The sequence below is a fragment of the Eleginops maclovinus genome, chromosome 20, assembly GCF_036324505.1.
Source record: "Eleginops maclovinus isolate JMC-PN-2008 ecotype Puerto Natales chromosome 20, JC_Emac_rtc_rv5, whole genome shotgun sequence".
In the NCBI taxonomy this organism is placed as follows: Eukaryota; Metazoa; Chordata; class Actinopteri; order Perciformes; family Eleginopidae; genus Eleginops; species Eleginops maclovinus.
The window spans coordinates 28,440,771-28,464,115 of NC_086368.1; positions in this window are offsets into that span (position 1 = coordinate 28,440,771).

Consider the following 23,345-nt stretch of genomic DNA (forward strand, 5'->3'; position numbering starts at 1 on the left):
ACTTCTTAATAATAAAAACAAATTGTGAAAGTGCAAAAGGTAAACAGTTGTGTTTTATGAGCAGACATAAAACTTAAAGCATACGTGGCTTGAAATGTTTCTGTACAATCCATGAACTCTAAGGGATAATGTGCAGCGGAAGTAAATCAACGTTTTTGATTTGATTGACTGCAATAATTGTGTTGCTTCAGATACAAAGAAGTAGTCCGTTCCACTGCGTACCAACAGAGGGGACTGCGGCGACAGCAACGTAACTTAAAGGACTTTTTTCTGTAACTGTCCAAGTCTGTTTACATTTTCTCCTCCATGAACCATTCTTTAAAAAATACCCATACTGTGTTCCTGTTAGTGTTTACTTCCTGTCTCCTTCTGCTGATTTCTCTGACGTCCAGCAGCCTTCTTTCCTTCTCTCGGTCTCTTTCCTTTCCTTTCCTTTCCTTCCTTTCCTTTCCTTTCCTTTCCTTTCCTTTCCTTTCCTGGGGACAGTTGAACCATCATGAATCCAGGGTGTCCACAAATATGAAAGTGAACCCTCAAAAAGTATTCCACGATGTTTTCCGTTGGAGAAAACCAATGTTTGTTGTCTAGGGTTGACTTTTAACTGACCGGACTTCTTTCGGCGGAGTGATATGACTGCAAATAGTCCCTTGATACTCCTTAGCAACGGTCTGCTAGCAAAAATGAGCAGACCTCTGGAATGTCCAAATCAGAATCTAGTTTTCAACTAAGCTGTTTAATAATATGATGTAAAGTAAATATGTTCTTACTTGTATTTTTTAAACTTGTGAATTAATTAATGGTGATATGACACTCCTCCCTCAGTAATAAGGTACAACTAATTAAGACATACAATAAAACATCTAGCTTAATTAGAACTGACCAAAGTATTTCTTGAGTTGCATTGTGAATAATTAGCATGTTGCTCAGATACATTCTGTGATAAATGCCTAATTGTACACGAGCATCAATCCACATCCATCTAATTGGAAGCCGACTGAACCCGATCATAATCAGAGTTTTAATTAAAGCTCTATATTGCCTGCTGTCAAATCCAATTACAGGTCTGTAACCCCTACTTTGAACTTTCACCCAAACAAATCAAATCGTGTCTCCGCGCGCAAGTTGCACCTGTCTCCAGAAGACCTGCTCCTGGAGGTCTGGTGTGTGTGTGTGTGTGTGTGGGGGGGCGGTCACATTCGAACTGCCTCGACTCATTTTTGCCGCCGTCAATAATCTTCTATGTGTGGCATTATGGTATTTGTTCAGAAAAGAACTCTGTGAGCATCCAATTAGCAACCAACAAAACCAACACAACCTGTCACATTGGATTATCCCAAAACCTCTCCCCCCCCCCCCACCCCCACACCCTCCTCTCCCACATCACATGCTGGTTTACTCCACCACCCTATTTACATTTTTATTGGCCAATTATCTCCCCCTCTCCGCAGCGTGTCTCGGAGCAGGGCGCTCGGTAATAGGGGGAATCGCAGCCTTTCTCTAATTGAAAGACTTTCTGGGGATTACGGAGAGGTCAGAAAATAAAGTTGTTTTGAGAAGTCATAAACATAAGCCTCACTCTGTTAAGGAATATTATATTTTCCTCCAGCAGCTGTTTATCATCGCGGGAGTATTTTATATATTTCTTTTAATTCTCAGAGCAAGAGAGAGGCTTATCTGTCCTCCGTGCATACGTGGAGTTGGAGAAGCTCTTATTACCAGCAGGGCCACGGGAAGCCACAGAGGGATGATAGGATTTTTTTAAAGACGGGTTGAGTTATCCTTGCATGTGCTGATTGGTTTTCTCTTCAATAATTCACGCTGATGTGTCATGATGTCGTAATGTTAGGGTTTGACAAACCCAGAGACACGTCAACATTCGTGTTCTTCCGTCGTGGCACGCTTTTAACGGAGGAACCCGACACACGGAGCTTTTAGAACACGGTATTATTTGGTGTTTTACAGTGGATGCCCAAATGACTTACAAACATAATGCAATACTAAAAAGAAGAAGAACATAAATATAAAATATAAGAAGGAAGAGGAAGAGTAAATGGACACGGAGCTCTTCTGTTTTTTGTCTGATCTTCTGATGTTCTTTACAGCGGAGGCCCAACGTTTTTACAAACATGCATCATACCTAAACATAAAAAAGGAAAGAAGAACAAAAAAATAGATACATATTAAGAAGAACAGAGGAAAGGAAAAGGCAAGAGACAAGAAGAAGAAAGACGGATGTTTTATCGTATGAACTCGACACTCGGAGCTTTTAAAACATGATATTTTGAGGGTTTTTTTGTAGTTTTTACAGTGGAAGCTTTTTTTTTACAAACAAACATATAAAAAGAAAAGAAGAACCAAAAAAATATATAAATATTTAGAAGAAGACGAAAAGGGGAAAGAAAAGAGAAGGAGAGGATTCAAGAAAGTTTCTTATGCTTTTTTAATCTTGTAAATTCTTCCACTGTTGAGGGGAGTGTCTCGCCAAGATGGTATAATACATATATCCTTTATTTAACCAGATAAAAAGTCAAGAGAGACCTGGCCAAGAGGGCAGCATGAACAATATTACAACCCAAACAACACAGGCAGACGATATGCTAATAAAACCAACTCTTATAAGATGAATCAGCTCTGGATATACTGGAGAAAAGGAGACCAGCTTTTAATAAAGAGACTGTCTCGGTTGAAGGAAAGGTGTTCCAGGTTTGCATGATCTGTTAAAAGTCTGAGCCAATGGTTGGTTGATATTTTCTGACTTATTAATGGATTGAAATAGTTTTCTTGGACCTGTCGTGGGATGGTAGGATCGGAGGGATGGCCCATCAGAGCAATGGAAGATGCAGATGTGGAGGATCTGTAATTACGTCATGAGTCGAGTCTGATCTGAGTTTAAGTCTGATGTCCGTCTCTGTGTCGGGAGATAGTGGCATTAGTCTTAAGAGAAGAGGGCGGTACAGATTGTGGAATATTGATATTCTTCAGAGGTGGTTTTAATTAGTTGTCTTTACCAGATGCTTTCCACACCGGGGGAAGGAGGCTGAAGCATTGTCTGCAGTTTGGGTTCCCCCTGGTTTTTCGGAACAAATGCTAACAGATGTTACTTAGGGGAACCTAAGGGACAAACTTAAGAAGTGTTTGCCACCACTTTGTGTCTGCTGGAGAATAATACCCAAGCAAAGTTCAAAACTCTGTAACAGACTGCACTCAAGTGAGCCACAGATTTAGAAAGGGATATTTGCTGCTGTATGAATTAATGACTGTTTCTTAGTGGGAGTCTGCACTCACAGTACGCTTCCAGTGTTTTAATAGAGCAGAGGTGCACTGAATTATCTTTAAACACCCCTCTGAGCAGCAGTTCTTTTTCCCCGTCTGCTTCATTAGGTGGGAAGGATGGCAGACAGCGGAGGGGACGACATGTGAAAAAGGTCATGGACCAGATTCGAGTCCATAATGCCTCAGGACAGCCAGGTGCAGAGCGGAGCAGGTGCCACCTACGCCTCGTGGAATCAGTCGCTGGTGGGCAGATAAGTCATCCTGTCAGTTTAGGTTGGCAGGTGACCTACTTTTGGTGGAGTTGCATTGAGTAGAAGTTAAATATAAGGGTCCAGGAGAATCCATTTGATGTGGCCGTACCGTATCTGGTCGTCTGTGTTACTTTTATCTGTTGGGAACTTTTGGATTACTTCCTTTAATTATTCTCGTGCGTATTCTACCTCCTTATACTCCATGATGTAATCATTTATAGGTTGATATCAGTATTCTGTATCTCTACTGGTGACATGACTCCATGCTCTAATGTTCAGAAAGCTCTTTATGTTTCTCATACTGCCTGTGCTGCAGCACCTCTTTTCACCCTCTGTCTGAAACCAGAGCCCAGTCTGCTCTGATTGGTTAGCTGGACGGCTCTGTTGTGATTGGTCAACCGCTTAGAGATGTCCCGCCCCTGAGTGATGTCACTTTATTCAGGGAGTAAAACAAAGGAGTCCAATGGAGGTGTTTCAGACTAGTGTGTGTGAGAGAAAATCGCTGTGGAGGGAACACAGGGATTTTCGCCTTTGCAGACCATTTACATGCACTTAAATCTATATAGAAATGAATGATAGGGCCTTTAACATTTCTGAAAAAACTATAACAATAAATAAATGTATTTTTTCTAATGAAGATAATAAAATAAAATATTAAGAGCAGTGTCGAACGATAAGAGACACAACATGTTTTTCTCAAGTCATTAAAACAGCAGAGAGAAACAAATGAGTTCAGACCTCGAAAATGGATCACCAGAAAAAACAAAACCATGTTCTCACTTGCCTCTGATTTATTTTACTCAGTTCAGCACCTGTGCTTCTGTGGAGGGAATTTGGTTAGTCAGCACCGGTGCTTACTCACTGTCTCCAAAGTACTAATGTCTGTTTTAGTAGAGCCATTGATACGGTAAACCCTCCACATGGATGTGGATATAGTGGGGAGAAACAATTCCAGTGCAGTCCTATTCTCTCTTTTGTGGATGAATTGTAAATCATGGTCAAGTTTATTACACTGCCAGCTATTCTGCAAAGGTTTTAAGATATTTAGACTGTTTGTTGTTGGTAGATTGTATTTAAAACATGTCCAGATGTGGTTTTACAGGCCCATTTATAACCCTATGATTTGGTCCTAGGATGAAACGAGCTGAATTGTTTTATTTGGGGCTCATTTAAATAATTATGACGAGCTCTGCTCTGATTGGCTGGTTTACAAGGAGCAATCCATGGCTGCCTCAGAGCCCACAGAAGTAAGTGAAGTTCCCGAAACTGTGAGAGATGAACCATGGAGGCTATTGGCATCCAACCTCACATGTTAGAGCCTTTATCGGAGGAGGAAACCGATGAGTTTGAAGAACAGCCGGTTGGTTGGAGATTGGAGAGCAGCGTTACGGGGTGGTGAGTGTTAGTGTTAGTGTTTCCAGCAGCTGGTGTATGCAGATGTTGGGGCTGGACTACCGTGTGTTACGTCACACACAGGGATTGTTGTAATTCCCCCGTTTTACCGCTGTGATATGCATATTCATGATTTGCACCTGAAGGAGGAAACAATGGTGTTTGAGGTTCACGGTATGTCAGCTCAATGTACCGAACTCTCCTTATTCAACTATGCCAAGGTCAATACAGTTTTCCATTCTACGGCACCTTTAATATACGGAAAAGCAATGGTAGAATCCCATTGCTTTTCTGTCGAGGTAGCGCTTGCGATGCTAACTTCCCAGTCGGTCTACAAAAATACTGCACCACTCTACGTATAACACCTTACTTGTCAGACATGTCCACCATTTTCCTTCTACCTGCAAACCTCCACCGGTTAGTAAACAGTAATCAGCTGTACTCTGCGCGCTGTTTGCCGTCCCCGGTGAGACGAGCAGCAGGCAGCGGGGAGGTAGGAGTGAGAATAGAGAGCCAGACAGAACAGGAGAGCGGAAGAACAACATGTAAGTCAGTGATAAAGAGTGTGTGTGTTTAAGGTTGTAGTGATTGCTGGCTGAGGAGATAAGTGGACGGAGTTTGCAGCCCCACAAACAGCAGCCATGAGAGGAGAGGCTCTTGGGTAAAGACGCGTGCTGCACTTAAGAGCCAATTACCCACCATGTACACATCTCCTCCTCCCCCCTTTTTTTCCTCCGCTATCTCTCCCTCTCTGCTATCCAACATGGCACTCATCTTAGTGTAATGGCCCACAGGGAGTTTAACACACACACACACACACACACACACACACACACACACACACACACACACACACACACACACAGATTGCCTCACAATGTGTGTGTTTGCAATCCTTTAATCTCTCCTTTTATTTCTCTGTTCTTTTACTATCTCCTTCCCTCTCTCTAACACACACACACACACAGACACACAGACACACACACACACACACACACACACACACACAGACGCACACACACACACACACACACCGCTGCACACTCATCTTATTTTAATGCGTCTGAAGGGGAGGCACTCAGCAGCACAGCAGGGGGGCTTCCTGGCAAGTCACGGAAGCACTGAAAACATACACTGCTGCTCACGCTACTGCCATACACACATTGAAACACACACACACACACACACACACACACACACACAGATGAAGAATATCCATACATGCAAACACGTAGCATGGCAGAGAATTAGCAACATGGTATGGCACACATGCTGACTGGTGTGTTATGCATGCTCCTTCACGGTAACGCAGTGTTATGCGCGCTTTACAGTGTTGCAGCAGTACAAGGAAAAATCATCGGAATTCCGTGACTGGGAGTCGGAAAAACTCTCGAACCAGTCTACCAGCGCTAGACAGGAAACTCCGCCAGAGGCTGCTCTGATCTGACAAGGTCTTTTGGTCTTTTCATCAAACCCACTGAATCACGAACACTTGCTCACAGTCTGCACGGAATTCTGTTCCTCTGGTATTTCCCAAAAGAAAGGATTGTGTTGGTATTAAAACAATTAATTAAGTAAATCACAAGAGCATTCATTATTTCGCCTCTTTAAGTTGGAATTCCTGCGTGTCACTTCGACATCCTTCCCCTCCGTCTGCCTGGGTGCGACTTCATTAACAGCAGACCTTTGATAAATCTGCCTGCTGAAGTGTGTATTCCCCACTGGCATTTTGGCTTTTTAGATTTGATCGATAATTGCCAGTCCCGGGGAACACAGCAGGAAGAAACAGCTCGGTCGGTGTTGGGAGTAATTGTGAGGCTGCAGAAGAGGAAATAGGGTGATAAAAATGACAACCAGGACAAGTAGTTTGGGTGACTCATCAACAAGTTGCATAAAGTAAAAGCACTGTGAGGGAAAGACGAACAACAAAGGAGTTGGACTATAAACTACATATTGATGGACATGTTTATTTTTAAAGTAGCTTTCATTTTAACATCACAGAAGGTTTATAGTCCAAACACACTTTGATTGTTAGTTGTTTGCATAGTTTGACCCACAGGGTTTCAAAATGAGTTGGCCATTAAAACAATTGCCTAACTTTTCGGCTCACTTCGGCCTTCAGTGCATAAGGAAGGGTATTTCTGGCAACAGTTTTTAAAAGTTCTGGCCAACGTGTTTAATAGATTGAATAAGAACAAAAGCATTCTGAAATCTAACTAACTAATATGCTAATTTTCCGGTTCTACTCTACTGTCCACCCTCTGTCTGAAACCAGAGCCCAGTCTCCTCTGATTGGTTAGCTGGCCGGCTCTTGTTGTGATAGGTCAACTGCTTAGAGATGTCCCGCCCCCTTAGCCTATCACGTACAATGTGTTGGAGCGCTAGGTAAGTTTATTTCTTTATAGCACATTTTCAGATACAGAGGCAGTTCAAAGTGCTTTACATCAACATTAGCACACAATAAGGAGACAGACAGAACAGATGAATATGAAACACCATAAATAAACACAGTGGAATAACACATTCATGAAAAAAATACATGAAAGAAATACAGGATCGTTTAAAATCAACATTGTAAATACAGTAGGTGTTGCAGCAGGGGTACGGATTAAACAAGTCAAATGATTTCTGGGTAAGCAGCTGTACAAAGAACGGTCTTTAGCCTCAACGTAAAACAACTCAGGGTTGTGTGTTTTTGGTTTTCTGGAGGTTTTTCGCTTTTGTGCGGTGCATAAAAACTAAAAGCAGTCAAAAAAAAGTCACTGTGTTCTGTAAGTAAATAAGGGAGTCAAATGGAGGCGAGTTAGACAACGGGGGGAATGTGTGGGAGAGTAACTACATCTAGAGGGAAGACAGGGATTTTAGCCTCTGCAGACCATTTACATGCATCAAAATCTATAACACACTACAGGAAAGGGAAAAACCCCAAAACCATAATAGGGCCTCTTTAAGTTAGGACTAATACAGAGTTTAAGCATGGTTAGTAAGTTTACCTTTCCTTATCCAAAACGTAATCTTCTTCCACACCTAACCAAGAAGTTCTGTGGTCTAACCTTAAGCGTGTTTAAGTCACACATTGGGAATGAGGAAGAGTTGACTGGTAATAATGGTCAGGTCAAACTGCGCCAAGTTTGTGTCAACCCAACGCTTTAAAACTTTCCATCAACAGCACTTTTGTACATTTAGACTAAAAGCTCACTGCAGTTGTTCTGATGTTTCTCACAGTGGTGAAGAGATGGGGATGGTAGAGGGGTAGGAGGGGGGCACCGTTCCAAATTGCCTTGCGGGGACAAAGCCTGTTTTTGTTCCGGGCCTGTATGCGGACAGAGTCACAGCGAGGCCAGTGGGCCGAAAGTCTCATGGTCCATAATCCTGATTTTACACTGTAAACAAAAACTGGCTACAACTCTGTCGAGATGTATATCCGATACTGGGATATCAAGCTTATCGGCTTCGGACAAATACATGTGTGGAAATGGAAGATTCGCTTCTTCCACAGATACAAAAGCATCCCACGTCCAGTGAAGAGGAGAATGGCCTCTGTCATGCTGTGTATTATGCAAAATCCTGCAGTTTTTCCTGGAAGAAAAAAACCCCCCAGTTGTGTGAAGTTTCTGGAGCAGAACTGAAGTGAACGGAGCGGGACACTTGAGTTGTGGTGCTTGTGGCGCTGGGTGGCTTTGTGCTACAGTAACAGATGTTTTACCCACGAACACCCAGGGTGCCTGATGGGATGCTTTAAAGGTCACTGTTGTTCTGTAATGAGAGGCAGTCCCCAGAAGAGCTCCACCATACTGTACCTGTCAGCAAACAGCACACCTGGGCTGCAAACGCTTTTTATCGAACAAAGAAAGGTACTCTTTGTGCATTCAAACAACTTTAATAAAAGCAATGGACCTTTAAATATGGCATGACTTGTGGCATTTAGGGACAGATCCTCTACAGCTTTTAATGGATGTTTGATAATACAATATAAGGAATGCGTACCTCCTAAATAAAATTGGGTAAATGTAATACATAGTACCCAGTGATTGCATTTCATTTAATGATCTAACTTCAGATTTCCTTCTCTACTCAATAGTAATCTAAGCTGAATGAGTACTGCAGTGTTTCATAGTATGTTTCTTGTCTCCAAACTGATAATATACATGTTATTTTTACTGACAATATTTATGTTTTACACACTGTGCAACCAGCAGACCCAGTAGACCCCTCTTAAACACTGTGCAATAATCACCTTCATGTGAAAGACATTTTACAATGTCTCTACACGTTGCATTAAACATGTCACTAAGTTCTGAAGCCGCTGCTCATCAGTTTTAGCCATGGATGTGTACTTTATTTTTATCCTAGTCTAACTAATGAGTGCTGCTCTTCTGTATGTGTTAGCGTATTCTGTGCTATTGCATGCCTTTCTTCTTCATCCTGCTATGCCACTTCTTTTGCCGGTACAATGTAAATTTCCCCGCTGATTCCAGATCCAAGATTCACGGCTTTATTGCCATGTGCACCGCAGCTACACTGTACTGTAGATATGGCAATGAAAAGCTTAAGTCCCAGGCTCCTAAAACAGTGCAACATTAATATATATATATATGACATAAAACAATAAAACTGATACAAATAGTGAAAGAAAATAAGAATATAAATAAAATAGTGCAAGAAGAAGTCTATAAAAGGACTATGATATATACATATATATATAAGAGCGGAAATTAAATACTGTTTATTTCCGTGCTGTCATGCACCACCCATATGTTTGGATATAGCTCAGACAAATTCAACAGCCCTTAAATAACTTTAGAGACACTTTTCATTATTCATTTAAAACAAAATGCAAATAAAAATATAAATAAAAAATGGTGGCTTTGTTTTTTATTTGTATTTGCATCTTATCGTTTAAAGGTCCCCCTATTATGCAAAATGCACTTTTTACTGTCTTTTATACATAAATGTGTCCCCGGTGTGTAAGGAGACCCACACAGTGTCAGAAAATACAACTCTCTCTCTTTTCCTCCTTACCCACATCTCTAAAAACAGGGGGACAAACGAGCTGATCCAGATTTGCCCGTCGATATGACGTCATATCAGAAATGTGGGCTGGCTTTAAATTGAACTCCTGGCAACGTCCCGCCCACGTGACACGTCTCAACCTATCGTCCCACATATACAGTCGTGAGCTGAATCCCCTCCGCAGCAGCTCTGTGTGTCTGTGCAGGATGTCTGCAGGAGGGACAGAGAGTAGATGTTTATATAACACATATAATGTCTCTGTTCTAGAGGTGAACACTGAGAAGTGTTTCAGAAATAATGCTGGATGTGGTTTGGAACATAATGTGGGGTTTAATCACGGCAGCGTTTAGCTGAGTTTCTCCGTTAGAAACTTCTCTCTTCACACAGAGAGGTCATGACGCTACAAAGGGGCGTGGCCAGCTTCAGCTCCGAAGGGGCGTGGCCAGCTTCAGCACCAAAGGAGCGTGGCCAGCTTCAGCACCAAAGGGGCGTGGCCAGCTTCAGCACCAAAGGAGCGTGGCCAGCTTCAGCTCCAAAGGGGCGTGGCCAGCTTCAGCACCAAAGGGGCGTGGCCAGCTTCAGCACCAAAGGGGCGTGGTCAGCTTCAGCACCAAAGGGGCGTGAAGGGGCGTGGCAGCTTCAGCACCAAAGGGGCGTGGCCAGCTTCAGCACCAAAGGAGCGTGGCCAGCTTCAGCTCCAAAGGGGCGTCGCCAGCTTCAGCTCCAAAGGGGCGTGGCCAGCTTCAGCACCAAAGGAGCGTGGCCAGCTTCAGCACCAAAGGGGCATCGCCAGCTTCAGCACCAAAGGGGCGTGGCCAGCTTCAGCGCAGCTCAAATTTAAAGTGACAGTCACAGAATCAGCACTTCAGGAACAGGGCTGAAATAGAGGGGGATGAGGCATGCTGCAATGGGGGATCTGTTTGGTATTTAGAGCAAAAGTCTTCACAGAGAAGTTTTGTATAGATATTGCCCTACAATATATTGATCAAATACATCACAATTGGAGACCTTTAAGATAAGATATTGATCCTAAATTCGTGCAGCATAAAAAAAACAAGGCGTTGCACCACATTATAAATGAGTAGAAATAAACAATTCTGAAATAGAAATAGAAATAGACCGGCATTAGAGAGTAGAAAATATACAGACGATCGTGAAGATAAAACACTGTTGAAATTGAACACAAAGCAGGATATTAGTTATGCAGCAGCTGTCACGTTCTCCAACAGAAACTCGTGTTTTTAAATAACTCCTATATGACCTCCGAAATAAGCTCCGAGCTTGACTAGAAATGTGAAGAGAGCTTTATTGCAAACAAACATGGCATGGCTTCATCTGAGCAGGTAATTACTTTCTCAGCTGCAGGGGAAGCTTCTGATGAAACTCAGCTGGCTGTATCGCCGGAGTCAAACACATTCACTCTCCGTTATCCACAGTCATTGGAAATGTCTGAGATAACGGAGAGTGAAATGCAGGCGATAACCGTACTAAGTGTCTCTTAACTAATCGCTAATTGAACCTTAAGACTCGGGATCGAAGCCTTAGTTTGCAGGAAAGGGAAAGCTCTGTGTCACACTGCTGATGCGCTGGAAAGAGAACAAACGGCTGACGACATTTTTCAGGAGAGCGCTCGGCAGGGTGCGAGAAAAAAATATGAAATACCCCGACACACACGCTTACGTCCCGAGGCGCTTATATATCAGACACAAAGAGAAATAGTTCAGCGCTGCACTCAGAATCACCTCTGATAGTCCCGAGCCATGAAATTACAGCTTTGGCAAAGAGGGGGACACAAAAGGGAAGACAAAAGCAAAACACACACACACACACACACACACACACACACACACACACACACACACACACACACACAGGCCTGCCAATTGTGGATTTGGCCCGGGAGCCGCCTGAATCTCCTGGTGCTGGTGATTGGCGCCCGATGGTCTCAGTGCTATGAAGGGACAGATGTTAAACTGTGGTCCTCTCCTCTGTTACGTAACAGCTGGTCGATTCCCTGCGGTGTAATGAGGCCAATAAAATCACTGCCTTGTTTGCATACTTATGTAAGCTGAACTAATGAACCGGGCTCCTCTCCCCCCCCACCCCCTGATCCATGACGAAAAGTAGGGTTTGTATTTAGATCCCGTGTGTTTAGGTAAGGGATAATGTGCAGCGAAGGCGGTCGTGCAAGAAAAAAGCACACTGGTAAACCAACGACGTGACTCACAATATTGAGTTTAAATGACGGCAGCAGGGAGCGAGGTTTTCTGCAACAGTCCGAGTCTGTGCATTCTATTTTCCATTAACCAGTCTTCAAAACACTGCCAGAGCCCATACCGTGTTCCCGTCAGGGTTTACTTCCTGTCTGTCTTCTTCTGTTGATTCCTCTGACGTCCAGCTCTCCATCTTCTATCTTCTTTCCTTTCCTTGCCCCCTTTTTCTTTTCCTTTACTGAAGACAGCTCTTCCATCACGGATCCAACGTTTCATGCTCTCCAAAAAGTATTTGCTGGTGATTTCCAACAAGTTTCTGCGGATTGATTTGACGTCTCTTGATCCTCCTTAGCAACGGTCTGTTCTCCTCAGCGACAGTCTGTTACCAAGAGTTAACAGACCTCTGGAATTTCCAAATTGACCAATCACAATCGATTATTGAACCCAGCTGGTAATATTTATTTGACTTAAATTCCTAAACCGACTGGAGTTCTTTCTGTGGATTGATATGACTGCACATGGTCCCTTTATTGTCCTTAGCAACGGTCTGTTAGCAAAAACTAACAACATCCAAACTGTCCAATTCGACCAATCACAATCAAGTATTCGTCGAAGCTGTGTGATAATACGGCATAATAAGTACAAACCAAATTGCTAAATTGAGCAGACGTCTTTCTGCCGATTGATAGGACTGCACATAATCCCTTGATCCTCCTTAGCAACGGTCTGTTCTTCTTAGCAACGGTCTGTTAGTGAAAATTCCGGAATGTCCAAACTGACCAATCAGAATGGCCTATTCAACTAAGCCGTGTAATAAATCCGTATAAGTGCTTAATTAACCACAGCCCGGGCTAGTTATGTTTTCAGTTTTTAATTTCTGTCAGCCTCTGCCGTCAGGAGTCAGCTCCACTCGGAGATCAAGAGCCATGCAAACGCTGTACGGCGCAGTCAACACTTAATCCGCTGAACACTTGCATTAGCGAGGGAAGACGGCGAGGCAGCGCAGCATAAGCCATCCTGAATGCTTTCCAGGGTGACAGCATAAGAGGGGAGGGCGGAGAAGGAAAAAAAACCCAAACTGGCGAGTGTGAGGGATGGGTCAAGAAGTGGATGAAGGGGGAGGAGACGAGGCTGGAAGACCAGGACAGGGTTAATCTGGGTGAGGCTAGGACAGAGACAGAGCATGTCAAAGAGGGGAGAACTGAGCAAGAGGGGAGGGTGAGAGTCAGTAGGGGAGAGCAGAGAGTCAGGGCTCCTCCGTGGGGGTTTGACTCCCCCCCCCCCCCCCCCCCGCTGCTCCTTTTTGCTGTTTTTTTTTCAAAGTCTTATGTCTGGAATCGCACTTCATTTCTTTCATGACATCTTGGCCTGGCGTTGTCCATGCATCAGTGCCCTGCCCTCCCTCCACTGTCTGCCTCTTCTTCTTCTTCTTCTTCTTCTTCTTCTTCTTCTTCTTCTTCTTCTTCTTCTTCTTCTTCTTCTGCTGTCTTCGTGGTTGGAACTCTAGCTGTGTGTGTGTGTGTGTGTGTGTGTGTGGTATATCTAAGCTGGAGTTCCAGATAAGAGTCCTTTAAACAGTAGGAGATCGACAGAGCTGCAGGCCGCCAGCTACAATTAGGAACACCCACCCTCTAAGGAAACACAACACACACACACACGCACACACACGCACACACACACACACGCTGCCACTTTATTAGACAGCTTTACTAGTTACTGTGTAGATTTTATGTACACGTAACACACGACCAACTTGTCTTTTAACTGACATTAATAATACCATTTATATTCAGATCAGTTTTGATTGTTTTAAGACAGCCATGTGTTTCTTCTTTTAGTGGGTAGGGCCAAATTAGTAAAAGGGGGTGTCACTTACTTCTGTCCATCAGGATTTAATTTACTCTTACCGTACTCTAACAAATGTCATAAACCTAACAGGACCATCCAATAAATGCAACAAGTACTTACCAATAAGGTAAAGTAGGGCAGGTGTTGCCAAAGTATGAACAAAAGGACAACCAGTAAGGTCTGATGGCTTGATCCAAGGTTACAGGCAGAGTGTGGTCTCAGAGCGAAGTGATTTGTTTTCAGGACATTGGCACATCTGAAAAAAATGGTTTTCGGGCCAATAGGACATTTTTCGGTCCTGTTAGGTTTAATGGAACGTCTCAACAATGGGTAGTCCACATCTCTCCTATCTATTTTACTTTCGTGGTTGTAGCCAGCCTCCTTTAAAGGCTGGAAATGAATGTTTTCACTTTTATGTGCACACAAATTACACTCCCATGCACACAGAGGACATGCACTGTTACCACTTAACAATAAGACTACCCTTATAAAGGATTCATAAAGGGTTATTAATCAGGTTGCAAGCACTTTATTAATCATTAAGACCCATTGATAAACCACTTCTAACATAGTTTCATACATCAACACAAGGCTCACTGTTTGGCAAGATGACTAAGCCTTATATTGGCTATCTAGCTTCGTCCCTCTTCTTCATCAGCCAGCATCCTGGGTATCTGTTGTTCACTGAGTTGAGGATGCCGGCTGATGAAGAAGAGAAGGAAGCTATGTAGCCACTATAAGGCTTAGCAGTACAGATAAATGTGGGCTCTCTATTTGGCAAGCAGCCGGTCACAGTTGCCCTGTTTATCTGTTGTCTTATAAAAGCTTATTAATGATTTTTAAAATGAATTACAAACTATTCACAAACCCTTTATAAGGGTAGTCTTATTGTAAAGTGGTACCAGGTATTGTTTGACAGAGTCTGAGTAATAGGGCTACTGCTACACTTAAGTCCTATTCTTTTACATTATGCTATTTCTAATTGTACTAACTGAAAACCACCACTGCATATGAGGCCCACCCACACACACTCTGTTAACAGCCCCACACACACACACACACGATAACACAAACAGGCTATTTTGTTTTGCTCCGAGTCTGATGAATAACATCCTCAGTCACTCCCTCCTTTTCTTCCGTCTGCTGTGTTTCCATTTGGGAAAGAAGCGAGGCCTAAGATTACAGTCATTGGAGGCTCGGCTTTATCTGTGTTGTAAAAAGGAAAAGTCAAAAGGGAGGAGGGGGGAGACATGGCAGAGAGAAGGAGGAGAGGTGGCTAATAATTGCAGCTGGCTTGTTTTAATTGTGCCCGGAGTCCCCGGTGTTTGAGGGGTCCAATAGAGGGGCTGAGGCGCTGTTGTGTTGATCAGCATGCTCTTTTCTGCTCCGCACAATAACACACATAAACATTAAGCCTTAATGATTCACACACACGGCTTTTTCTCGACAGCAGCCAAGCTGTCACCAATCAGAATAACAGTGACCATTATGGGCTGCCGTACCGCTTCCCCCCTGCCTCGCTCATTTCCATAAAATGTGTGTGTACAGGATGTTTAAGAGTGTGTGTGAAAGTGTGCATTCTTTGAGTCTTCAGAACACGCCGTCCAAAGGCGCCTCTGCCAAGTGAGAGTCAGCGGCCAGCGGTGATTCGCCGGCCAAACACTGACTGCAGATTAAAGCTTTCAATGTAAAAAACACCCACTTTGATTTGGCTAATTTGCATAAAGGAGGAGAAAATGGCCTCTGTGAAATTTGAAATCTCGGGCCTTTTCCTGCTCGTTTGCCCCGGTTGTGATGTTCAAAGACAGGAAGTGGCAATCAACCTGTTGGAGAGAAAATCTGCATCATCTTTAATCAGGAAAACGTTCTTCTTGTCTTCCCACGCTGCTCCGGCTTTTGTTTGATGTGCTCACGAGAGAACAAGTGTGTGTGTGTGTGTGTGTGTGTAAGAAGTATAAAAAGACAGTGTGTGTGTGTGTGCCAGATGTATTATTCGGATAATGAGTCCATCTGGGACAATATGAGACAGTTCACTTCCCATGTGGTTGTCTCCGGCATTCAGGGAGAGGACATTTTTCCCGAGGACGTGGAGCCCTCGTTAGCATGCGGGCTAACGGATGCCGCCGCTGCTGCCACGCGGAGATCCCATTCAAGAGCACCGATGAGTGTGTGTGTGTCTTCAGGAGTTTCTTATTTATCTTCGGGGCCGTCCAGTTTTTTGGTTGTCATTCAGAGGGTTTAATTGTCAGTCTGTGCCGTGATGGAAACAGGAAGTGACAAATCCTGCTTTTATGTGAAAGGCTTATGGTTCCAAAAATGGCAGCTTTACAAAATATTGCCTTTGTGTTTAGTGAGGAGCTCAAAGCAGGTTATATTATCCCCTTATTTAAGCACACATATCAATATTTTGGTGGGATTTGTCGATCACATTGATGAAGTTTTACCCAAATGGATTACTTTCCTCTCATCTGTGATCATTGGGTGACCTTTTGTACCGTTTCCCGGTAAATCCATCGCTACTTTCCACTGAATACCATGATGGAGAATCACAGGGCTCAGCTTGACACACAATGACAGATAACAGTCAAAACCAAATGTCATTTTAAATTATTAAAATAAATGCAAAACCTTTTTCAACGATTCCAATTACTGCTCTGTCAAAGCTCCGCGAGAGGCGGATTGTAAAAGTGAAATCTTGAATTTTTATTTAATGTATTTAACATGTTTGAAACCATGGCCTTGAGTTTGACTATACAACAGAAAACCACAGGTAAAAAAAAGCCAATTTATTATTCATCCTTTGGAAAATTGTCTAGTCTGGTCTGTGTGTTCCAGCCATCCAATTTTAAATGTAGCACAAGGTTATTATTATTATTACTGAACTGACTGTTCATGTTTTATACAATCATAACAAGACAATAGGTTAAAAAGATCAATCAATTCACAAAATTGAGATGAAACCAGAAAATGGTTAACCTTTAAAACAAACGTAGGATAAACCCAGGTTATTCAATTATTATATTTAGGTCATTATTATCATTATTAAATGAAACATTCACAAAGAAAACCAGTAATTGTACATTTTTTATTATTTTATTACTTTATTTATGACTAGAGAAGCATTATTTTACATCATCCTGTGTTTATTGGTCAACTTTTGACAATAAGGGATCATGACGAAATCACGGGTAGCAGCATGGATCGGAAAAAAATCCACCAAGTTTCACAAATAAAAAATCCGTATGAATTTCTTATTTTTCTTCAATTTTTTATTGTTTGATTGAAGATGCAGTAATGTTAAATCCATCATCATACCTTTCAGAATCATTTTGCTCTATTTTCTTTCATTACCTACCTTGTGATCATTTCTCCAACTTCTGCTGCTGCGATGTCTTCTCAAACACCTCCTATGAGTTACATGTTTCAGAACAGTGCTTTATTTTAGGAGCCCATTAAAGGGGCCCTATTATGCTTCTTTGGAGGGTTTTCCCTTCCCTGTAGTGTGTTATATAGGTTTTAGTGCATGTAAATGGTCTGCAAAGACTAAACTCCCTGTCAAACCCCCCTGCCTGAAACGCCTCAATTAGTCTCCTTTGTTTACATCTGCAACATCACTCTGTAACACTCGCACTTCTATTTGCTAGCGCTCCAACACATTGTACGGGATAGGCTAAGGGGCGGGACATCTCTGAGCGGTTGTCCAATCACAACAGAGCCGGCCAGCTAACCAATCAGAGCAGACTGGGCTCTGGTTTCAGACAGAGGGTGAGAACGAGCATAATATGTCACTTTTTTGTAAACTGACTCCCTTAAAGTTTGGCCAAGTGGAAGACGTTGAATGCGGCCCTCTGTATCTGGTATAGTATAGGACCAGGCATTATTCATGGCTCCTTTAAACAAAGAAATCCAATATGGAGGTTATCGGAGAATCAGACAGAGTGCAGTATTACTCCTTATTCTGTTTCTGTGGATTCTTCAGAGCTCCATGTTGTGCGTTGCTGTGAGGTGCATCCCAATTGCTGGGATAAACCTTAAAGTATGGATTTTTCCATTGAGTTGAGCCGCCAATTGAGCACCCATGGCTGATGTGATTTTATCCCAGCTGGGTTTGGAGCTTGCCTCCTTACGGGAAAATCAGAAACGTTAATCGATACGCTCTCTCCCGTCTCTCTAACCTCAAAAACAAGCAAACTAAAGAGCAGCCTGCCCTCTCCGACATGGAGATAGGAGCCAATACAACATCACCTGCAAGAATTCAAAGCCCTTTGAAATTGTCTTTGAAGCACCTTGGTGAATATGTCATGTTGCGACAGCCTGTTCTCCACCTTTGTCTTTCCTCTAGGCCTCTTTCCACCATGTCTCCTTCCTTTTCACTCATCCTCTCCTGAGCCAAACATTTTGGGCTCGCTGGGCAAGCCCTGCAGGAGAGAAGAAAAGCCGGTAAGAGTGTGCAAGGTCTGAGATAAGTGGTATTAACTTGTGGAACGAAACGGAAAGACACCAACTCATGCACTGCCTGCCTGTAAGCGCACACAACTTTATTCAGAGCTGCTGCGACAGTACTGCACACAGGGACACTTCCCTCGTCATTAATCACGTTGACAGGCCTTTTTTTGTCACTCAGCGGTGGTGTTCGGGGTGTCATTACTCTGCAACTGTTTCTGATGGCACACGCATATGCTACACACCCCAGTTGTGTGTACATGTGGGACAATAAAGGAGATGTGGTGGGCCTTGATGGAACCCACACAGATTGTTTTCTTGATCCAAAGGGTGCATGAGTGCTTAACCGGTTGATGTTGAAACAGAGATTCAAGACAACTCGAGAGAGAGTTTTGATCAAATGTCACAGCCCGGCTCAAGGGAGGGTCAGTGAGGAGGGGTTGTGTGACTGTTAGCTCAGGATTTACTCGACAAAGACATACATATGTCTTCTTAACAGAGATTGGAAAGGTGTGCAGAGGTAAGATGAGATACAAATTAGGAGTCAGGACGTCTTCATGCAACTCCTTTTGTCCCACTTTGAATGCTCCAAAGTTTATAGACCCTTCAACTACCAACTGTACGTTAGCTGCAAGCTAGCTAGAAACTGACTGAGTCTTCACCATAAACTCCACCTCCATCATTGTGTTTTCAGCTTGATTTGTTGCTCTGTTTCTTTGTCTCTCAGCAGGAATACGGAAAACATAGTGGGTGGATTTTAATTAAACTCGGTAGGTTGCACGGCGCCAAGGAGGAGCATTTACATTTTGAAGGAGATCTGAATCACAGGGGACAAATGAATTACGTCACACTTTTGTTAACATAGAGTGGTGCAATCATGACGTAACTGACTGAAAAGAGTTAGTTTCAGAAGCGCTCCCATGACAGAAATAAAAGAGATTTCCGTATTGGCGAAGTTGTGTTGATTTCAGGCGTTTCAAACCAAAAGCAAGTTATAAAAAAGTCGTGGGAACAGGAAGTTGTGAAATGCTTAGTCATTCAGGTTTTAGGACTTGTTGCTGCATGATTTACTTCTAAACCTTGATGTAGTGTTACTCCCTAAAGTTCCTATGTGGATTAACTGCAATACAAGGAAGTTTCCCTGTGTTTCATTCTGATATTGTGAAGTAAACAGCAGTCAACAATAACAACAAGTACATGTTGACGTGTCTAGACTCATTATCATTTGAGACAGCTGTGGATAATGACCGTGTAACACGGCCATTACCTATGAGTTAGCATTATCGCGGCTATGCACAACTTGACTTTTGAAGTGTTAGACGATTTGTAGAGTCTCCCCCAATTCGCAAAACTATCTCCCAAAGCCACACACACTTTGATGAGTGATTGTTGAAGCAGCCACATGCTCTGTATCAGTGCTTGTTGTTGTCTGTGGAGGCTTAATGAAGGTAAAGCCTGTTTTAACAAGACAATTCTCCATGCATTGAGTCTGAATAAAGTACGCCTGCTGGCTGGCACGTAGAATTATAGTTGAAATGACTGCCGTCCTTCACCCCTCTGCAGCGCTGTAGCCCAGCAGACAGAAAGATATACATCTCCCTTAAGCAGCCGCAAACAGCATGAAGAGAATTGTCATTATGGGACTTTGGTACAGTGCATTATCCAAAATAAATGGTATAATAGCAGACAACACTATTTATTATCCCATTGTTGTCGGGGTAAACCAATGAGACCAAACACAGCGCTGCTCACTTGCATTGATGAAATAGAAATCTCAACACAGGACCTATTTGTTCTCAAGGCAGTTTTATTCTGGATGGAGCTTTTTTTAGGAAAACATTATTAATTCATCAACAGAGCAGCTTTTTGCATCACACACTGGGTCTTATCAGGTAAACGCTCAGTTAGCAGAGGTTAAAAGCAGACGCGGCCTTTACACATATCTCTTAGTTTGGAGAAGGTCTCCTATTATGCTCTTTTATGGCCTACATTAAAGGTCTCAATTATATAAAATAAAATGTCTCTGACGTGTTTTGCTCAAAATACCAAACAGATCATGCATTTTAGAATGCCTCATATTCCTCTGTTTCAGCCACGTTTTCGAAAATGCTGATTCTGTGACTGTCGCTTTAAATTTGAGCTGAGCGGAAGCTGGCCACGCCCCTTTGGAGCTGAAGCTGGCCACGCCCCTTTGCAGCGTCATGATCTCTCTGTCTGAAGAGAGAAGTTTCTAACGGAGAAACTCAGCTAAACGCTGCCGTGATTAAACCCCATATTATGTTCCAAACCACATCCAGCATTATTTCTGAAACACTTCTCAGAGTTCACCTCTAGAACAGAGACATTATATGTATTATATAAACAACTACTCTCAGTCCCTCCTGCAGACATCCTGCACAGACACACAGAGCTGCTGCGGAGGGGATTCAGCTCACGACTGTATATGGGGGACGATAGGTTGAGACGTGTCACGTGGGCGGGACGTTGCCAGGAGTTCAATGTAGAGCCAGCCCACATTTCAGATATGACGTCATATCGGCAGCAAATCTGGATCAGCTCATTTGTCCCCCCGTTTTTAGAGATGTGGGTAAGGAGGAAAAGAGAGAGGGTTGCATTTTCTGACACTGTCTGAGTCTCCTTGAAATGGAGATTGATTGTACTGACCTATTTTTTCCCTCTCCTGGGACATGTCTCCATGCTTTAATGTTCAAAAAGGTCTTTATTTTTCTCATACTGCCTGTGCTGCAGCACCTCTTTTCACCCTCTGTCTGAAACCAGAGCCCAGTCTGCCGATGAGACGTCCCGGCCCTTAGCCTATCACGTAGAACGAGTTTGAGCTAGCCAGTAGGAGTTTTCAATCGTGATGCCACTATGCTCAGGAAATAAACAAAGGAGTCCACTGGAGGCGTTTCAAGCAGGGAGGGAACACAGGGATTTTATCCTTTGCAGACCATTTACATGCACTAAAACCTATAGAACACACTACAGGAGATGGAAAACCCCCAACTAGCAGAATAACCTGTTTACATTTGGATGAGACGGCGACTTCAACCAATGGAAAATGTAATTCTGTCTCATCTAAGATGTAATCGAAAAGAACGGTGACATATGAAGTCAGTTGTGAAATAGGAAATGTTGTTGCAGTCATGCTCGGCTTTTTTATTTACACATTCCACTGTTTCTTCACACATCTGCATTAATGAGCTGCTTAATGATTCCAAATCAGCTCCGAAGGAGGCCCACTGAATACTAACGCACTCCATGTGACGTACAGCGATGACATTGAACAGTCAGGAGCCCTGTCTGAATTAACTTGGTTGATAACTTTACCATGGGCCGATTCCAGTTACACACACACACACACACACTCACTTTCTCTCACGCATAAATGGATTTACAGTGTCTGGTGTTTTTGGTCCCTCTGCTTTATCTCCGCTCTTGGCAAACAAAGCGAGGAGCCTACATTGAGACGAGATAAGCTCATCAGCTGTATGTGTGTGTAGCGGTTGTTTGTGTACGTGTGTGTCTAAAGGCTTTAGATAGCTTTAAGGCACTGTGGGCATTATGCCCCCTAGATGCAAAAATTTGGAGCCATTATCCCGTGCATGTGTGTTTGATTGTGTGTGTGTTATCCTGACAATGCTTCTGGGTCAACTCGCTCAATGTTGCACTCTATTTGACCCTACCTCCCAGGATGCAACACTCCTCCTAACCTCCCAAGGATTCACCCGGTTCGTCCTTTTCAATCACAGGCACATTCACACACACACTCTTAATGCAGAGATGCTGACACAAACACACACCTCTGTCTTCTCTCTGCCGGAGCTGATTGCTCTTTTCCTCAGAGTGACTGTCTGGTGACATTCGTTGTTTACCTTCTCTTTCCCTCCTGCTCCTCCTCTTCCTCGCTGTTTTTCTTTCTTGCCAACCAGACCTCAGAGAGTCTGTCTCGGATAAAGAGATCCTCAGACGCAAACTAAGATTGAGAGGAGACGACTGCTGTCTCAGTGCGATACCTGAAGACCTTTTCCTGTCCTGCTTTATTCAGGCATTGGAGAGTGTGTGTGTGTGTCCCGGCTGATACAGGAGGTGGTTTAAAGGTGCCATAGAGTGCATCTACCTGGTATTTTAAATTGTTCTCTGATGTATACTAAGAAGGCATATAACTTTGGTAGATCCCAACAATGTCCAGATGCGGTTTTACAGGCCCATTTGCGGGCCTTATTTGGGGGCTCATTTAAATCATTATGACGAACTCTGCTCTGATTGGCTGTTTTACCATGGTAAATACAGTTTTCCATTCTATGGCACCTTTAAAGTAATTAAGTACATTAACTTAAGTACAATTTGGAGGTACTTGTACTTCACTTATGTTATGCTACTTTATACTTTTACTTGACTACATTTTGAAGACCTTTTTTAAACTTTTTCTCCACAAATTGAGTTACTAGCTACTTGGAAGGTATGGATTTATAAGAGGATTGTAAGCTCTACTATAATACTCTTTCCCACCAATATATTCCAGGTCTCAGATATATACAGAACCTGTGTCTGATTGGCTGGAAACCCCAAACAGATCATTGTAGCATCCCATAACCCCATCTGTTTCCGCACTGATTCTGTGTCTGTAGCTTTAAATGCTAACGAGCTGCTGCAGGCCACGCCCCCTCTGAGAGATGATTGGTATAAAAAAACAAAACAGAATGGTACTCTAGGAGGAGATCCAGGTGATCAAGTAGGCGGGGCTTACCTTGGTTGGTTATTGGCTAATGGTTGCACAACAGCAAAAAAACATTGTGACATCACAAAGCGGCAAAATCTGCTCAGCTCATTTTCAGACAGGTTTTTATAGAGATGGATCAGGACAAAACGAGGGGGGTCTTTATTCCTGAGACTTTCAGAGTGTCTGAAC